Source organism: Phragmites australis, chromosome 1 (assembly GCF_958298935.1).
Source record: "Phragmites australis chromosome 1, lpPhrAust1.1, whole genome shotgun sequence".
NCBI lineage: Eukaryota > Viridiplantae > Streptophyta > Magnoliopsida > Poales > Poaceae > Phragmites > Phragmites australis.
Window position 1 is genome coordinate 15,273,023 of NC_084921.1, and position 17,548 is coordinate 15,290,570.

Below are 17,548 nucleotides of genomic sequence, written 5' to 3' on the forward strand. Positions count from 1 at the left end.
AGCCGTGGGACGGCTACCTTTGGTAGTATCCCCCACTGTCTGCAATGTCAAGGTCGGCAGAGTGCTGATCGACGGTGGCGCCGGCCTCAACCTCCTTTCCAAAGAGGTTTTTGAGAAGCTGCAAGTATCCTCCCGACGCCTAAAGCCGTCACTCCCCTTCTGTGGAGTAACCCCCGGGCACTCCCTGCCCCTCGGGCAGGTTGAGTTGCCTGTCACGTTCGGGAGCCGGGACAACTTTCGCACGGAGTGCGTCCTCTTCGATGTCGCGGAGCTCCCTCTCCCCTACAACGCCATCCTCGGGCGTCCGGCGCTCGCCAAGTTTATGATGGCCGTGCATTATGCATACCTTACGGTTAAGATGCCCGGCCCCGCAGGCTCTATCTCCGTGATCGCTGACTCCGGCGGCGTTGTCTCCTGCGCCGAACAATCATACATGGCTCTGGTCTCAGCGCAGGCCGAGGTTGATGGCTCTTCAGGGGGCCCGGGACCCTCTTCATCCAGACCCCGACTCGCCGCCGACACCTCTGTTCCAACGAAGGAGGTCGAGGTGGGCGAAGACGCTACCCAGGTTGTCCGTATCGGCAGCGACCTGGGCAGCAAATAGGAAAGCGCGCTCGTCGCCTTCCTCTGGGCTAACGTGGACGTGTTTGCCTGGCAACCATCCGACATGCCCGGGATCCCTAGGGAGGTGATCGAGCATCACTTGGCTGTACGTCCGGACGCCCGCCCAGTGAAGCAGAAGGTCCGGCGGCAGGCGCCAGAGCGCCAGGAGTTTATCCGCGAGCAGGTCCGCAAGCTCCTTGACGCCGGATTCATCCGAGAAGTCCTCCACCCCGACTGGCTAGCAAACCCAGTCATCGTCCCGAAGGCCAACGGCAAGCTTCGCATGTGCGTGGACTACACCGACCTTAACAAGGCTTGTCCTAAAGATCCCTTCCCCTTACCTCGCATTGATCAAATCATAGATTCAACTGCGGGATGTGATCTTTTGTGCTTCCTAGATGCAAACTCTGGGTATCACCAGATTCGCATGGCCGTAGGGGACGAGGAAAAAACTGCTTTTACTACCCCGGTGGGGACTTATTGCTACATGTCAATGCCTTTCGGCCTGCGCAACGCTGGATCATCCTTCCAGCGCGCCATTCGTATCACTCTTAACTCGCAGGTTGGCCGCAACGTCGAGGCTTACATCGACGATCTCGTGGTCAAAACCCGAGACCGCGCCACCCTGCTCGAGGACCTTGCCGAGACTTTCAACAGTCTCCGCTCTACCCGCCTCAAGCTCAACCCGGAGAAATGTGTCTTCGGGGTGCCGGCGGGCAAGCTCCTTGGTTTCTTGGTCTCTGGCCGAGGAATCGAGGTCAATCCAGAGAAGATCCGGGCCATCGAGCAGATGCGACCCCCGGTTCGACTCAAGGAGGTCCAGCGCCTCGCCGGCTGCATGGCAGCCCTCGGGCGCTTCATCTCCAAGCTCGGGGAGCGAGGGCTCCCCCTCTTCAAGCTTTTGAAGAAATCCGGTCGTTTTGACTGGACGTCGGAAGCCGAGCAGGCCTTCCGCGACTTAAAGAAGTACCTTACCTCGCCACCCGTTTTGGTGGCTCCCTCCCAAGGTGAGCCCCTACTACTTTATGTTTCGGCCACTCCACAGGTCGTGAGCATAGTGCTGGTGGTGGAGCGCGACGAATGTTCGGGGCCGGGTGCTGGGTCCCAGCTCCCAGAGGCCCCCGACCGTTCACTTATCCTCGCGGCTCCCCTTGGGCAAGGGGTCGAGCCCGAACACACTGCTCTTCCCAGCCAAGGAATCGAGCCCGAGTGCCCGGCCAGCCCCGACCATACCGCCGACCCTGGGGGCTGTGGCAGCCCCCCGGGTGGGGCCACCATCCGGGCCCGCCGGGTACAGCGACCGGTGTACTTCGTTAGCGAGGTCCTCCGGGAGGCCAAGACAAGGTATCCCCAGGCGCAGAAGCTACTCTATGCCGTGCTCGTCGCCTCCCGGAAGCTGCGCCACTACTTCCAGGCGCACAAGATCTCGGTGGTTACCACTTATCCACTGGGACCCATTCTCCGGAACCGGGAGGGCACCGGGCGCGTTGTCAAATGGGCGGTTGAGTTGGCGGAGTTCGACCTACACTTCGTCTGTCGCCAGGCAATCAAAAGCCAGGCACTCTCCGACTTCTTGGCAGAATGGACGCCCGTCCCCTGCGTCATCCCAGAAGAGATCTCTGCCTATCCTGGGCACGACGCGCCCGGGTACTGGGTTATGCACTTCGATGGCTCCCTCTCGCTGAAAGGCGCAGGGGCCGGAGTGGTTCTCACCTCCCCAACGGGTGAAGAGCTCCGGTATGTCGTACAGTTGCAGTTCCGCGCGTCCAACAACATGGCGGAGTATGAAGGTCTCATCGCCGGCCTCCGGGCTGCGGTGGGGCTCGGGATTCGTCTCCTCCTGGTCAAAGGGGACTCCCAGCTGGTCGTCAACCAGGTTTCCAAGGAGTACCAGTGCACGGATCCTCAAATGGCAGCGTACGTGGATGCAGTCAGAAAGCTCGAGAGACGCTTCGACGGCCTCGAATTACGGCATATCCCTCGCCGCGACAATGCTCCGGCCGACGAGCTCTCTCGCCTGGCCTCCTCACGTGCGCGCGCCCCTGCCGGAGTCTTTGAAGAAAGACTCGCACGGCCTTCCGTCCTGCCTGCCGAACAGGATGAAGGGGAAACCTCGAACTCAATTCAGGGGACCCCGGCGGTGCCCTCAGTGGGAAGCCCCGTCAGGGCGCCGCCGTCCGGCGAGTGCGCTGTGCTCGCCGAATGTTCTCAAGATGCCTCGTGGATGTCTGACATCCGAGGGTACTTGAAAGAAAAGTTCCTACCTGGGGATGAGGCGTCTGCCGAAAGGGTTGCTCGGCAGTCCAAACGCTATGCCATAGTAGATGGGGATCTCTACCGACGTAGCGCAGGAGGTGTCCTCCTGAAATGCATCTCTCGGGCAGAAGGCAGCGATCTTCTCACTGAGGTCCACGAGGGCGAGTGCGGTGGCCATTCATCGTTCCGCACGCTGGTCGGGAAAGCCTTCCGGCAAGGTTTCTACTGGCCTACAGCTCTCCAGGATGCTTCCGAGCTGGTTCGGCGCTGCAGGGCGTGCCAGTTCCATGCAAAGCAGATTCACCAGCCAGCTCAGGCTCTCCATACCATTCCCCTGTCATGGCCTTTCGCGGTCTGGGGTTTGGACATTCTGGGTCCATTCCCCCGAGCAGTCGGGGGCTATGCATACCTATATGTCGCTATCGACAAATTCACTAAGTGGCCGGAGGCGGTCCCAGTCATCAAGGTGACCAAAAACACGGCGCTCCAGTTTATCCGCGGCATCACTAGCCGCTTTAGTGTCCCCAATCGGATCATCACCGACAACGGCACCCAGTTCACTAGTGCCTTATTCGGGGACTATTGCGAAGATCTCGGCATCAAGCTTTGCTTCGCTTCCGTCGCTCATCCTCGGAGTAACGGGCAGGTCGAGCGCGCCAACGCGGAAATTCTGAAGGGCCTCAAAACCCGGACCTATAACGTGCTCGCTAAGCACGGGAAGGGATGGGTAGACGAGCTGCCAGCCGTGCTGTGGGCCAATCGGACTACGCCAAGCGCGCCACCGGGGAGACTCCTTTCTTCCTCGTCTACGGCGCCGAAGCAGTCCTCCCCTCCGAGCTCACTCTGGGCTCCCCTCGAGTGCATGCATACTCTGAGGGTGAGCAGGAGCATCAAAGGCGCGACGACGTGGACTACCTGGAAGAGCGCCGGCGGCGTGCTGCTGTCCGGGCGGCTCGGTACCAGCAGAGTCTGCGGCGTTATCATCTGCGCCATGTCCGGGCCCGGTCTCTCGAGGTGGGGGACCTAGTTCTCCGACGCATCCAGTCGCGCGAAGGAATGAATAAGTTATCCCCTGTGTGGGAAGGTCCCTTCACCGTGATCGCGGTCCCCCGGGCAGGTTCTTTCAGGTTGGCGACGGAGGAAGGACAGCCACTCCCGAATCCGTGGAACATCGAGCATCTTCGACGCTTCTACCCGTAGATGGTCGTGCTCGCGGTTCAGGTTAGCAAGGCCGGGGGCTTCTCCCCGCCCGAGCAGTCTGAAGGCTTCGCCCCGTGGGGTAAGTCGCTGTCGCCCAACCTTGTAAATATTGCACATTAAGTTTTTCAATAAGCAATCGCTATGTCAAAATACTTTTTCTGGATTCCGTATGTTTAATCTGTCTGGTGAGGAGCTCGGTTGTGCGAGAAAAAGTTCGCTCTCTCTTTTTCCCCGCTGACAAAAGAATCCCGATCGGTATGCATGCGAGCAGTCGCCACTGACTTACGTCCGCCATGGTAGGCTGTGGTGTTCGGTGTCGTGACAGGCTCCCGGGCACTACCGAGTTTCGGGGTGCTCCGGGTAATCCCATCGCTCGAGCTGCTCGAGTAGTCCGGAGCTCGGGCCCCCGGGGCGGGCTGTCGGTGCTCGGTCTGGTCTGTCATACCCGGGCGCCACCAAACCATAGGACCTCTGGGTTATGCCTCTGCCCGCTCTTGTCAGCCGATTTGGGTGTTCGAGAGGTCTCGGGTCGAAAGCAAGAGTAGTCTATAACAAGTACCGCACTGGCAGAGCGCACCAGGCAAAGAAATCCTATTTTTTCTCTTAATTCACAGGCTGGCGATCACGAGCAGCTCGGCCGCGAGGGCTTCAATGCCCCGGTCTCTGGTCGGCCCCAAGGGTCCTCGGGTGGTCGTACCGCTTAGGCTTGGGTGGTCGAGATCACCCGACCTTAGGAGCCTCGTAGGCCTCTGGGCGCTCGGGCGCTCCGTTGAAAGAATCGGGTTCCCGGGCACCCGAGCTCGGAAGCACATCCCTCCTGGATCGGTGGGCCGGAAGGCCGACAGCTGTCCGGTGAGTGGTTATATTCAGACAAATCTACTTTCAGTAAATTTTTTTTTCCCGAGTCATTCTCGGGGGCTCTCGCGCCTTAATCTGTCCGGTGAGGTGGTCTCCTCGCACGCAAAAAACCCTGCCGCATGTCTACTTTTTCCCAGAACGACAGAGCGGTTTGCAGAAAAGAGTAGCGTGCTTGCGATAATGTCTGACCGAAGCCCTTCGTGGTGGTCGTGGTGCTCGGTCCGCTTTTAAGGACCCCGAGCACTACCGAGTCCTCGGGTACCCTGGGTAATCCTATCGCTCGAGCCACTCGGGTAGTCCGGAGCTCAGGTCTCGGGGGCAGGCTGTCAGTGCTCGGTCCGGCTCGTTTCAAGCCCGGGCACCACCGGACCGCGAGGACTCTTGGTCACATTCTCGCCCGCACACGTCTCCCTTCTACTAACTGAGTGGTCGCAAAGTAAAAAAGTGTTCATTAGGCACGGCGTGTTCCGAGCAGGATCGATCTATCTCCCGGGCAAGGGAGTCTGTGTCTTCATTTCTTAACCTAGGCAGTGCGGACTCGCGAGAGCTTGAGGGCTGGCTGCGCCAACGTCAGCGATCGGAACAACTTCATTTCTCGGGGATGGGAAGGTCGGGAACGGCCCGACTGAGTACTCCCCGGGACTTCCAGGTAGAGCACCAGAAGAAACATCAAACACACAGAGAAATTGGAGTTGCGAGCCCAAGGAAAAGCTGCCATTATATTCACAAGACATATACAAGGCGTTTTCTAAGGGTTCACTCCTAATATTTACATCCATTGAGACGGCAAAAGAAAAGAGGCTACAAAAGATCTAGTCGGCGGCAGAGGCGTCGGCTGAATCCTCTGAGTCATCCCCGGGGACTGGCGGCGGCGGCACCTCTCGCCTGAAGCCGGCCGCCACCTCGGCGGCGGTACTCCGGACCGCTGCCCGGGTAGCCTCCCCCTCAGCCTTGACCACTCCCTCCCGCGCCGGCTCCAGTGGGAAGTTCGGGTCCCTGCTTCGGTAGCAGGCCAGGACGTGCTCGGCCACTGCATGCGCCAAGCCACGTCCCTCCCGGGCGGCGAGTTCTTGGACCGCCCAAGGCAGGGCCTCGAGGCGCTCGCAGACCTGCTGCAGCCCCAACACTTGTCGTGCGGGGCCTTCACCCTTTGTGTCATCGACAAGCCGTCCAAGACCACCCTTCTCCACGGCCCGTCGCATCCGCCGGAGTATGTCCTCCAGCATATGCTCAAGGTTGACTCGCGAGACAAAAGAGGTCTCGAGCTTCTCCTTGGCGGCCCGCAGCTGTGCCTCGAGTCCCTGGTCCCCGGCCGGACCGGAAGAACCGCCAGCCGCGGTGGAGGCGGCAGCCTGCTTCGTCTTGGCCACCATCTCGGACAAGGCGCGTTCGCGCTCGGCCAGTTCCGCCTCGTGCTTCACGTTCTCCTCCGCCCTGGTAGCCACGGCGGCCAACGCAGCAGCAGCTTCGCCCTCTCGGCGACTCAGTTCGCCTTCTCGGTGACTCAGCTCATTCTCCCGCCAGGCCAACACATCCTCCTGCTGGGCCACCGAATCCTCCCGGGCACCGAGACCCGACGCCGATAGCTCATTGTCCACTTCCCGGATGGAGACGTCCTCCTCCCAGCGCTTGAATTCTTCTCTGATCTTCCGGAGATCGTCTTCCCAGTGCTGGAGGTCGGCGCGCGTCTTCTCGGTCGCGCCCTCCCGGCGGACCAGCTCGGCTTGCCGCTCCTCCGCAGCCCGCTCCCGGGCTGCGACAGCCACCTCCCTCTCCTGCGCCTGCCCCATCCTGGCAAGGGCCTCGGCAGCTTGCTGCCTCGACGCCTCGGCCAAGCGGGCGGCGTCTTCTCGTTCCCGCGCGGCCTCTGCCCGCGCGGTCTTCAGAGTTTCTCGTTCCCGCGCGGCTTCCGCGCGGATGTCTTCTAGGAGCTTCTGCTCCCGCGCGGCTGCCGCACGGGCCTCCTCCTGGGCGCCCGCCAGCTGCGCCTTCTCCAGTGCCAGGCGGGCGCGCTCGGCCTCGAGCTCCCCCTCCTTGGCGTTCACCACTGCGCCCAGCCGCCCAACCGCTACTTGGACACCTTCAATGGCGGCCAGGAAAAGATCGGCGGGCTGACCGGGCACCGGTGGGGCCCAGGCTTCTCTGCAGAGTGCCTCCAGGGGGGCCGAGCTCTCCGCAGGGCCTTGCACCGCCATCCGCCCCGGGCTCTGCCTGCCCGGGGTAGGCTCCGCCGGAGCCAAGGTCTCGGACGGCGGCCGCATTCCCGCATCGGCCGCCCTGTCCACCGGCCCCGGCAGAACATCCACCTCCACCGTTATCCGCCCCGGGCTCTCCGCGCCCGGGGTAGGTTCCGCCGGCGCCCTTCTCTTGGCCGCCGCCTCCGCCTCTCTTCCAGGGGCCGCCACGTCAATTGGTGCCTCCGCCGTTCCTATGCCGGCCTCCGTCGGCGCAGTGGGCGGGCTCGGCTCTGGCCCCGGCGCCTGTTCTCTCTCCGTCGCAGCAGCGCCTGCGGCCGGCCTACGGGAGACAAGTGAAAATTGTCAAAACTTAGTTCGGGCCGAAAATGCCCATGGAAAAGCAAGAAAGAAGACTCACCGATACCGCCATTTGACCGCTGGGAGCCTGATGTCCGGGTCCGGCGCCGTCGGTCCGGACTCCTCCCGCCGCCTCTTCCGCTGAGGGCTCGGCTGAGCCACTACGCGGGCCACGGGCGCCGTCGTGCGGGCCTCGGGTGCCGCCGCACGGGTCTCGGTCTCCACCGTGCAGGTCGCGGGCGCCGATGCAGGCCCCATCCGCACCAGGCGCGGCTCCAGCACCGGAAATGCCGCCGCTGCCGTTGGCGACGGCGGAGAATCCGGCACTAGGATCAAGGCCCGGGGACGCTTTCCCCGATCTCCCGGCGCCAACTCCTCAACAACTTCAGTGGCGCCCTCCTCTCTGGTACGGCGGCTGCTGCTTGCGGCGACCCCTTCACCAGCCTGCGCCGAACTACCAGCAACCTCATCGCCAAGTAGTTCCTCCAGCCCGGGGAGTTCGGAGGCCTCAGGACTCCGGCTTCTTGGCCGGTCCACGGGCTCCTGGGCATCGAAGTCCGGCAGCCTCGCCATAATGGCCACCCGGCTGGGGTTGGCACAGAGCGCCATCTCCGGCCACGGGAGTTCCGCCCGGCTCATATCCTCCGTTCCGGTGATCACCCTTGTCATCCCCCGCAGTTCCGCCGCCCCCAGATCCCAGCTCGCGCCAATCTGGGTCCTGGTGATGTCCTCCGGCCCGGTGTAGAACCAGCTCGGCCGGGCCCGTTCTCGCAGAGGCGCCAACCGACGACGCAGAAAATCCGCCACCACCATGACGGAGGTCAGCCCGGACTCGCGCAGCTCCAAGATGCGCTCCAATACCGGCTTCAGCCTCGCGTCTTCTGGCGGCGGCGCCTCCCACGTCGATTGCCGAGGTTCCGCCGCCTTCTCTGGCAATTTGAGGCGCTCGTGGGGATCGATGTCGACGAAGAACCAGTCCCGTCGCCATTCCTCCCACTTGCTACGCATCACCTGGGGAATGTAATGATCCCCCAGGCCTTCCCGGAGCCAAAGGTTGCAGCACCCCGCGACGTCCGCCGTGGAGTGCCCCCTCTTCTTCCCCACCGGCCGAAGGACGAAGAAGTGGCGAAGCAGCGTCGCCGACGGCATCACCCCCACGAACATTTCGCAGAGATGCGCGAAGACCGCCAACGCCACGACGGAATTGGGGCTTAGGTGCACCATTTGAATGCCGTACGTCTCCAGCACTTGCAGAAAGAAGGCGGAGAACGGCGGCACCAACCCCGCCGCCACAAAAGAAGTGAACAGGACGGTCCGCCCAGGGACGGTCGTTGCCAGCGTCAGAGTTGCCGGCCTCACCACCGCAGCTCCTTCTTGACCCTCCGGTACCAGCAGCTTCCTAATCTTATCCGCCGCCTCCTCGTTCCTCAGACGAGACTCCGGCAAGATGCTGTCCGAAGTCTTGTCCCGGCGTCCTCCTCCAACCCTCGTCATCTCGGCAAGATGGGGGATGTTTTTTGGTGGTGAAAAGAGAGAGAAGGGAGAATGCTCCGGTCGCCTGGGAGTTTCCTGAGGGCTTCGGAGCACAAAGAAGGCAGGAGCGCAAGTGCGAGAGAGCGTAAAAAAGGGGAACGGTCCGATCCATTCCCCCTTTTTTATAGCTCAAAATTCAAAAACTGCCGCCCAAGACAGTTCGCTCGGCGAAGCGTCGCCTCGATCGACGCAACTGCCAGGCGAATCCCCCGCCGATCGCGCGATGTCAGCGGCTGCCAGGCGTATTTTCCTCGATCTACGCGGCAACCGCGCGTGCCGCCCATATGGTCATCATACCCTTCGGAAGTTGTGAGGACACGCGTCTACTCATTTTTTCCGCAAGGGCCATCTCTCAAGAGTTTGCCACATGGCGTCCGCACCAGCCTCGGCCTCGGTTGCGACGAAGGGCTTATTCGTAGTCTCCATCCCGTCGGCTACCAAGGGGCCCGGGGGCTACTGTCGGTGTATTCAGAACCAGGGGTCCCTAAGTCCCGAGACCCGGCCGGCCATCCGCCACATGTCACCACCCTGCAAGGTAGGAAGACGCTAAGTCCCGGGAGAAGGTGTTTGGGGCCGCCGCCTCTGGTTCCCGAGCACCCTAGTTCCCCGATGATCCGCAGATGAGAAGGTCCCACCGAAGTGCTCGGGAGAGAGTGCTCGGGGCTGCACGCGCCAGCCCCCGAGGACTCGGTGCCCCGAAGGTCCCACCGAAGTGCTCGGGAGAGAGTGCTCGGGGCTGCACGTGGCAGCCCCCGAGGACTCGGTTCCCCGAAGGTTCGCGCAAGATCATTCGACGACCCGAAGGGTCCCGTCGTCAGGGTGTCATCCAGTCAAAGGCCCAATGCCGCATTTAATAGGCACGCGCGGCCTGACATCCTGACATTCTCAGCTGCCCACGCCCCAGTGTCAGACCCTGCCATGTACTGGCAGGGGGGGGGGAGGCGTGGGTCCATTAAATGCACGGGTCCCGTCCCGTTTCATCCGGGTGCCTCGGGATAACGTTGCCAGGATCAAAGCGCTCCGTCAGCCACCCCGCCCTGTCAGAAGGACAAGACGGGGTGGGCGCACCGGGCACCTCTGAGGCTGCCCGGTGGGCCCCTTTTATGGCGCCCAGAGGCTTCCGCAGCGGCTGGTGGTCGAATGCGCGCCGCATTTCTCCACCGCCCCTGTCACTTCGCCAAGATGAAATGATTACGCCTTTTTCTCCGTGGCACCTTGGCATTCGCGTCCCCCCTTTCCCATTCAGGATATGTTGAGGTCGACGCGCCTATAAAAGGAAAGGATGGAGAACACTAAAAGAAAGAGAGCAACAGCCCCCGACCACAAGACGACCAAGAGACCAGACAACCAACAATCTCCGGCGAACCAGGCCAAAGATAGATCGACAGACACTCGAACCAGCTCAAGTTAAGCTAGAACATAAGAGCCTCAAGCTCTTTGTAAACAGTTCTCCCCTTAGAACCAGATACCTCCTTGAAGAATCCCCTTCAAGGATAAATATAGCGCTCATACAGGAGTAGGGTGTTACGCCTCCGTGCGGCCCGAACCTGTCTAAAACCCGGCGTACCCACTTTTCCTTGCATTAGGGTGATCGTCTCCCACTAGCCATCGCATTTATTTCCGTTCCCGCTTATTTCCCACACAAGCTTTTCCAGGATCATCCCCTCGGCCGAATCTCTAAAAAGGGGTCTCTCGGGATCCCTGCGACAGGAGTTCACTCTCCGACATCTCCCCTATGAATGCTCCAATCGTACATCTGAACGACATAGTCGTAGCCATGGAGCACTTGGGATAGGACTCATTCGGGTGCTCGTAAATCCTTAGGTGACTTGGAGAACAAAAATCACTCCTATCCTACAAAGAGAAGTATTAAAGAGGCTCCTTGTACTCAGTTCGACAAAACGAACCCTCCCATCTCACTACTGACTGCCCCGCCCGCTTCTTCCTCTCCCCCTCCTGCCCCTAGCCTCCATTAATTGTTGTGGCTTCAATTTCTAGATACATGAGCCTTTTATAGATGCGTCGTAGCAGCATAGGTCCTTTTACCATGATGTAATTATTTTTTTTGCGCCATATAAAACTTGTCTTTTCGTCCAAAAGGACATCACATACTGCTACTTTTTTTTGTATCACACAATCCATCCTTCCGCTTCATAATTGTCTTTTCTTGCCACCTTGAAATAGGTTGTCATGGATTCTTGGAGGAACCACCCGATGGGAGGGCCACAATGGCATGAGCGTCCATTGTGCAGGTATAGCGATCGAGCTCGAATGTCAATGTCCTTTGTGGTTTAGACTTTTGGTAGGAGGTTCTTTATGTGTCCGGAGCTTGATGACGATTTCATAGTGCATCTCTCTCTTTTCCTTCGTCCACTCCTCACAATTATAACTTGAGTATATCACTTCTAACTTCGGGTTTATTGTCCTAATCCTTGTCATTTCTAGAAATGGATTGACCATTTTAGGCCACCATACTATGGGGGCTACATCAGAGAGGCTGCATGGCTGTGGCAAGAGGCATGACACAAGCACCAACAAGAACGTCAACACGGAGAACAAGAACACAAGCGACATGCTGAAGAACTTTAGAGGCTTGAGGAGAAACATTGTCTCCGACAGGACATTCTAACGAGGCAAAAGGCTGAGCTTTGAAGGTGTGAGGAGCACCTACAAAGGCGTGAAGCACTCCTACGCCAGTAAGAAGAGGTTGAGCACGAAGCGATCAATGCAATATTACCGTCAACTATGTCTTACCCGCACACATCCAACCATGATAATAAAATTGACGACTTTTACTAGAACTGGTCACATTAGTAAACATGTAATCCCTTTTCAGATATAGTCTTCTCATCAATAGGCTTTTCAGACCTAGCCTTTTCAAACCTAGTCTTTTCAGAAGTAGCCTCTTCAGATGTAGGCTTTTCAGAAGTATGCTTTTCAGACGTAGTCTTTTCAGAAGTAGCATTTTTAGAAGTAGTCTTTTCAATTGATATGACCACTCCTTACTGCATAATTAACTGCTTTCCCAGGGTTAATTTTTGTGGAATTAGTCCATGCACCAACACGAATCCATTATATAAATAGATGATCTCTAGGCCACATATAGAATCAAACCACCAGCCTTAACCTCCACAAGTTCGAAAAAATTGGCATCCGATCCTTTCCCCAAGAAATGCATGCTGGATACTATGCCTGATGGGGTCAAAAGTGCCCATGTGCTGCTGTGGAGACCTTTGTAGGGTGATGAAGTCCTCTGAGTTCTCCTACACCTATAGAAGGAAGTTCTACATGTGCCGCAATTATGAGTATGATCCACCCCAGGGAAACACCAATGTTGGCTCCCGCCGATAGGTAATAAATTTTGGACAAACTATTCTAAAAACAACTAAGATTTATCACTCAACATTTTGGTCTTCCTTGCAATTTCCGCCACCACTATATGACTTCTTACATTGGCTGGATACTGAGTAGTCGAAAGCGGATGTGTTCCTCCTTCACATTGAGCACCGCACTACTTGGAGACGCTTCCATGAGTTGGAAGCCGACGAGAGGAGGGATCTTACGCGCAAGCGAATTTAGGAGGAGCAATAGAAGATGAGGGAGGAGCATAACCATACAATGCTAGAGGCTCGTGAAGCAGAGAGGGAGTGGAAGCATGAGATGGCATGTCGGGCGCATGAGGCCAGACTGAAAACGACGAGGAAGGGAAAGTAATCACGTTGCACTCAGTAGACCAGATGCTGTAATCCTGTTATTTACATTCCATACGGAATGTGAGGTTTAGACGTGATACTTGCTTATGTTAGAATGATCGTGTACCGTACATGTCACCTTGTATGCTGCAGATCCCATTAAAATCACCGTGTTCAACTTTCCATTTTCATCAAATCTGGGTATCCAAAATATCGCACAAACATCTAATGACACTGGACAAATCGATAACAAAAAATTGCGGTGCATGGACACTGATTCTGCAGCAAACAAAATTGAATTTATGCACAACAAGGTGTCTCTGTTATTTCGGTGACACCTTGTTGTCGCCTAACCACTAGGTGAGACCAAGGTGTCGCATGTTCACCGGACGATAGCAAGGTCTCGCCTAGTGAACAGGTGAGACATGCCACTTCACTACCATTTTTTAATTATCACCAGAGGGGCCCACAAGGGGTCGCCCGTTCATGGGGCGTGACCTTGCCCTCGCCCGATGAACGAGCGACAGTAGCCTATTGTTGCAAAATTTTGAAACGGGCATGTAATTGCACCTGGTGAACTAGACCAACTCACTAGCAGGTCACGGGCCATGGCCACGGTGGGCCAACTCAGCAGCTAGTGAGGTGCTAATTTTTTTTACATTTTCTAACATCAATATTTAAATAAATAGACTCTTGATGGAAAGAATTACAGGAATAGACGTATGCCCTTTTAGAGGGCGGTGAGCATGCTATTGTGGCACGGGTACCCCTTACCGCCCTCTGAGAGGGTGGGTAGGCCCCACCCCCAGGCGCACCATGCCGTACCACTATCTTAGGGGGCAGTTAGTCCCCCCGCACCCCCATGCTATACAAAGGCTGAAATTCAGCCAAAATAACCATTTTAATCCAGAAAAAAGGAAGAGAGGGGAGGAGAGGAGAGGGAGGAAGCTCAGCGAAGCCCTACTGTTTTTGGTCTGCGGATTTTGGATCTCGGTTTTTGGTAATTTTTCTAGACTTATGATTTTATTAGTAATTAAAATACCACTAAATCTTAGTTTAGTAACATAATAGTAGTTACATTATATGAGACCTAGGGTTTCGCAAGGTAATAAAAAATGAAGCTTTTTTTTTTGCCTTTTGTAGTATATTGTAAAAATCTAGTTCAACACGGTAGGATAGCCATCAGATATATAGATATATTTAGAATACGGTAGTTTCGATTATCTTGATTTTACTTGGCACACATGTTTTTATTCCGGTTTCTTACTATTTTTCTTCACAGCTGCACTGGGTGCACAAGCAGGCCCACAACACGTACAAGCTTTTTAGGTCGCAGTTCGACGTCTGCGTTCTGGACCCCCTACAACCACTCGAAGATACAAGACCATGCGCCCATCGGCCTATCTCCGTTGTGCGGCCGCGATGAGGACCACTGCTTATGAAGAAGCTGCTCGTCTTTGACATCTACATCAAGGAGTAGTCACCCCACCGTGTGATGAGGTAGTTCAGACGCTTCTAGGCATTCCCCCTCATCAACGTTCACACCATTCCGCCCCACGTTTACATGTAACTAAAATCAAATATATAATCCATATCATTTGTCTCATTTATAGTCTATCTAACGTATAACGTGGTTAAACTACAGGTATACACGTAAGGGCCAACTAGGTGGCAACCTCTGGGTAGATTGCTTGGCGCCATACATCTTGGCGTGGGCTCATTCCCTTGAGGATGTCATCGAGGAGCCTCATCCTTTCACCGACCTAGCCTATGAGGAGTACCTGTGGCGGTACGTCCCTCGTACACGTACATGGGTCACCTACACCCCAAATACTGTCTGATTGCATGTCGCTTTAACTACAGAGGCCTACCTAGGCCATTGTGACATGAACGCTACATTAGTGATAAGTTTAATTAACTCATTATTTTTTTAACATATAACCTTATATGCATCGCTGAAAACTAAAAATCCTATTTCATGTTTGTTTCAACAAGTCGATATCATATACGATATCCATAGGGACGCGGCTGGAGCCATGGGACGCCTCAGATAATGGATCTAGCTTAGTGCGGTAGATGGAGCAGGATTTGTCAAATGAGTTTTCGACAAGACCGTGCGGTCCCTGAAGCTTACCTCATGCAGATCCACCCCATACATCGTCGGTGCCCCTTCCAAGTCTAGTGGGGTCCACGTAGAGTCGTTCAGGAGGTCTGTTCTGCAACGACCTCTACTAGGGCTGGCATTCACACCGCCACCTTGACCATGCCCTCTAGGGCCGGTAACAATAGGTATGCCATATGCACATGTCCTAGTTATTTGTTAGGTAGCACTTCTAGGACACATTTATATTTTCATATGCTCTTTTTTATACTATGTATTCCCTCATGATGAAGAGTTACTGAACAAACCCACCGAGAACTTTTTAGGGCTGCATCTACTCTTCGGTGATGGCTGCCTACCCAGACATAACTGGAGACGCAGAGATGGTCGTTCGAGACCTTCATGCCATTGCGAAAGAGGCAGTGGTTCGAGCCGCCGTGAAAGAGGTGGTCGTTCGACAACCACCATAAGAGGACGTGCTTCTACCACTTTCGCCGCCACAACTGAATGGGTTGGTTCCGACGATGATGGCTTCGTGCTTACTTCTCAGAGAACTTCATGCCGTTGCGAATTCTCTGATGATGGGGAAGATGACTAAGATTCTAACTTTGATTATTTTTCGTATACACTGGCACCACGTAGACTAAAATCCCCAGAATATGATTACCATTGAATGGCCTAGGAGATAAGGCACATACAACTTCAAGGGCTATTTCGTCCGTAATGTTTATGCTGCTCATTGTTGTACTTGTTAAATTCAAGATGATTCTATCATTTTTAATCTATTACCTAGTCGTGTATGTATCTTAGATGTAGTCTATATACTATTAGTAATGTTTAAATTTTATATACTCATCTCATGTACACATTATCTAACATTCAATGTGGTTTTATCATTTCACTTACATATATTTATTCTATCTTCACTTAAATATTTTCTGAAATTTTTATTATTTTTATCTTACATAACTTATAGTACTTTTGTTATTTTTATAAAAAATTAGGCTAACTACCCCTCGTAGAGTGGTAAGAGTGCTAACCGTCCTTTGAGAGAGCGCTAAGGGGAGGACATGTGGAGGGGGGCTAACCGCCCCTTTAGAGTGGCAGGGGCAGCCCTCTGAGAAGATGGTAAGGCAGGAGTGGGACCTAACCGTTCTATCAGAGGACGGTAAAGGTACCTATACCACTGTAACATGCTTACCACCCTATGAAAAGTCTACACCTATTCCTATCCTTCTTTCCATCAAAAGTCGACCTATTTAAATATTAATATTTAAAAATATAAAAAAACTTCGAGGCACCAGCCGACCCATCCCCAGCGGTCCAGCCATATTTGTTGTCTTGTTTCACGCGGTCACGCCAAGCTCATCGCACACTCGCATAGTGACAGTGGAATCTCCAATTCAAACACTCAAATACCTAAATAAAACCCACTGAACTCACTCAAGAAGTGGAGACAGTCCAATAAAAAAACGTTTTCCGAAAATAAGGGCGTTTAGGTCCTTTCTTCGGAAGCTTCGAATTGCAGCATGACGGCTCGGACTTAGCAGCAGCCGTTGTTGGGCGAGCGTAGCCGTTGTTAATCGTCATTCCCTAGCGCCACAATGTCCACTCTTCACGGCTTCGGTGCTCCACCATGGCCTCGCCCCCCGGTGCGCCGTAGCCCACGGTGATACGCCATCGTTGGAGTCAACTACGGCAGCGTCGTCTCCTACCACCTCATCCACGCATCCTCGAAGGTGGTAGAGCGGCCCGTGCTCATCGAGGCCGGGATGTGCCTTAGGAGGCCAACCTGGCTACAGGGCTCTTTTCCGTCTAGGATATCGTCAGAGGCGGCTGGGCTCCATGAAAAATAGAGGAAAGAGAAGGTAAGAAAGACGAAGAGGGCATTTTGAACTATTTCTTTCTCCTCTTCACCAAAATACTAAAATTTAATAGGCGCGTTGTCCTATAACAAAATTTCACTTCTTGGCAATTTCCTACAACAGAGACGAAAAATTTTAGTGTCTGCTAAAACCACGAGTGAGAGTGTCGCATAGCGATTGTTCATCTTTTGGTATTTTTTCTTACATTAATTTACATGTGAACTTCTTGGTTTACGAAACTTTAAGCTTAGTTACCGAAATTTTGAGCAAGAAGTTAATGATAGCTGGAAACTCAGCTGTGAGAATTCAATACTAAGATGCACATGATAGTACTCCTTATGATTACAATATCTATAAACATATATTATTTTAAATATAAAGAGTTACATGTTATGAAAGTATTTTTCATGATGAATATATATAAGTAAGATCAATCTTATTTTGTTGATATATGTTATATACAAGATACTGAGTATCAAACCTAAAAAGCTTTGACCAATAATAATTTTAAATGGACTTATATTTAGAATAGAGGAAGTCCTAGAGTGGACCAGGTAATAGAAAATAATGTCAAATGCACATGATAGATCATTCCACCTCTTATATGCCTGGGGCTAAAAATAGATTCATCATTATAACTTTCAATTTTTTTAATGAAACATATTTAGAGGAAAAATGGTTAAATATGTGCATGTGGATTCAAATTCGTATTCTAAACAACAAGTAAATAGTACTCGAGGAAGTAGTTAAGAGGTTGGAGGTGCCGGTTTTGTGCATCCTCCACCGACTCTGTTGGAGAGACCGCCGATGCTCGTTCATAGCTTTAGATGTGTCTTGGTGATGGCTCTGAGATGTTGGCTCTTGTAGCAATCCAAGGTTTCGTGTCTCCAGTCAGATCTGGTGGGA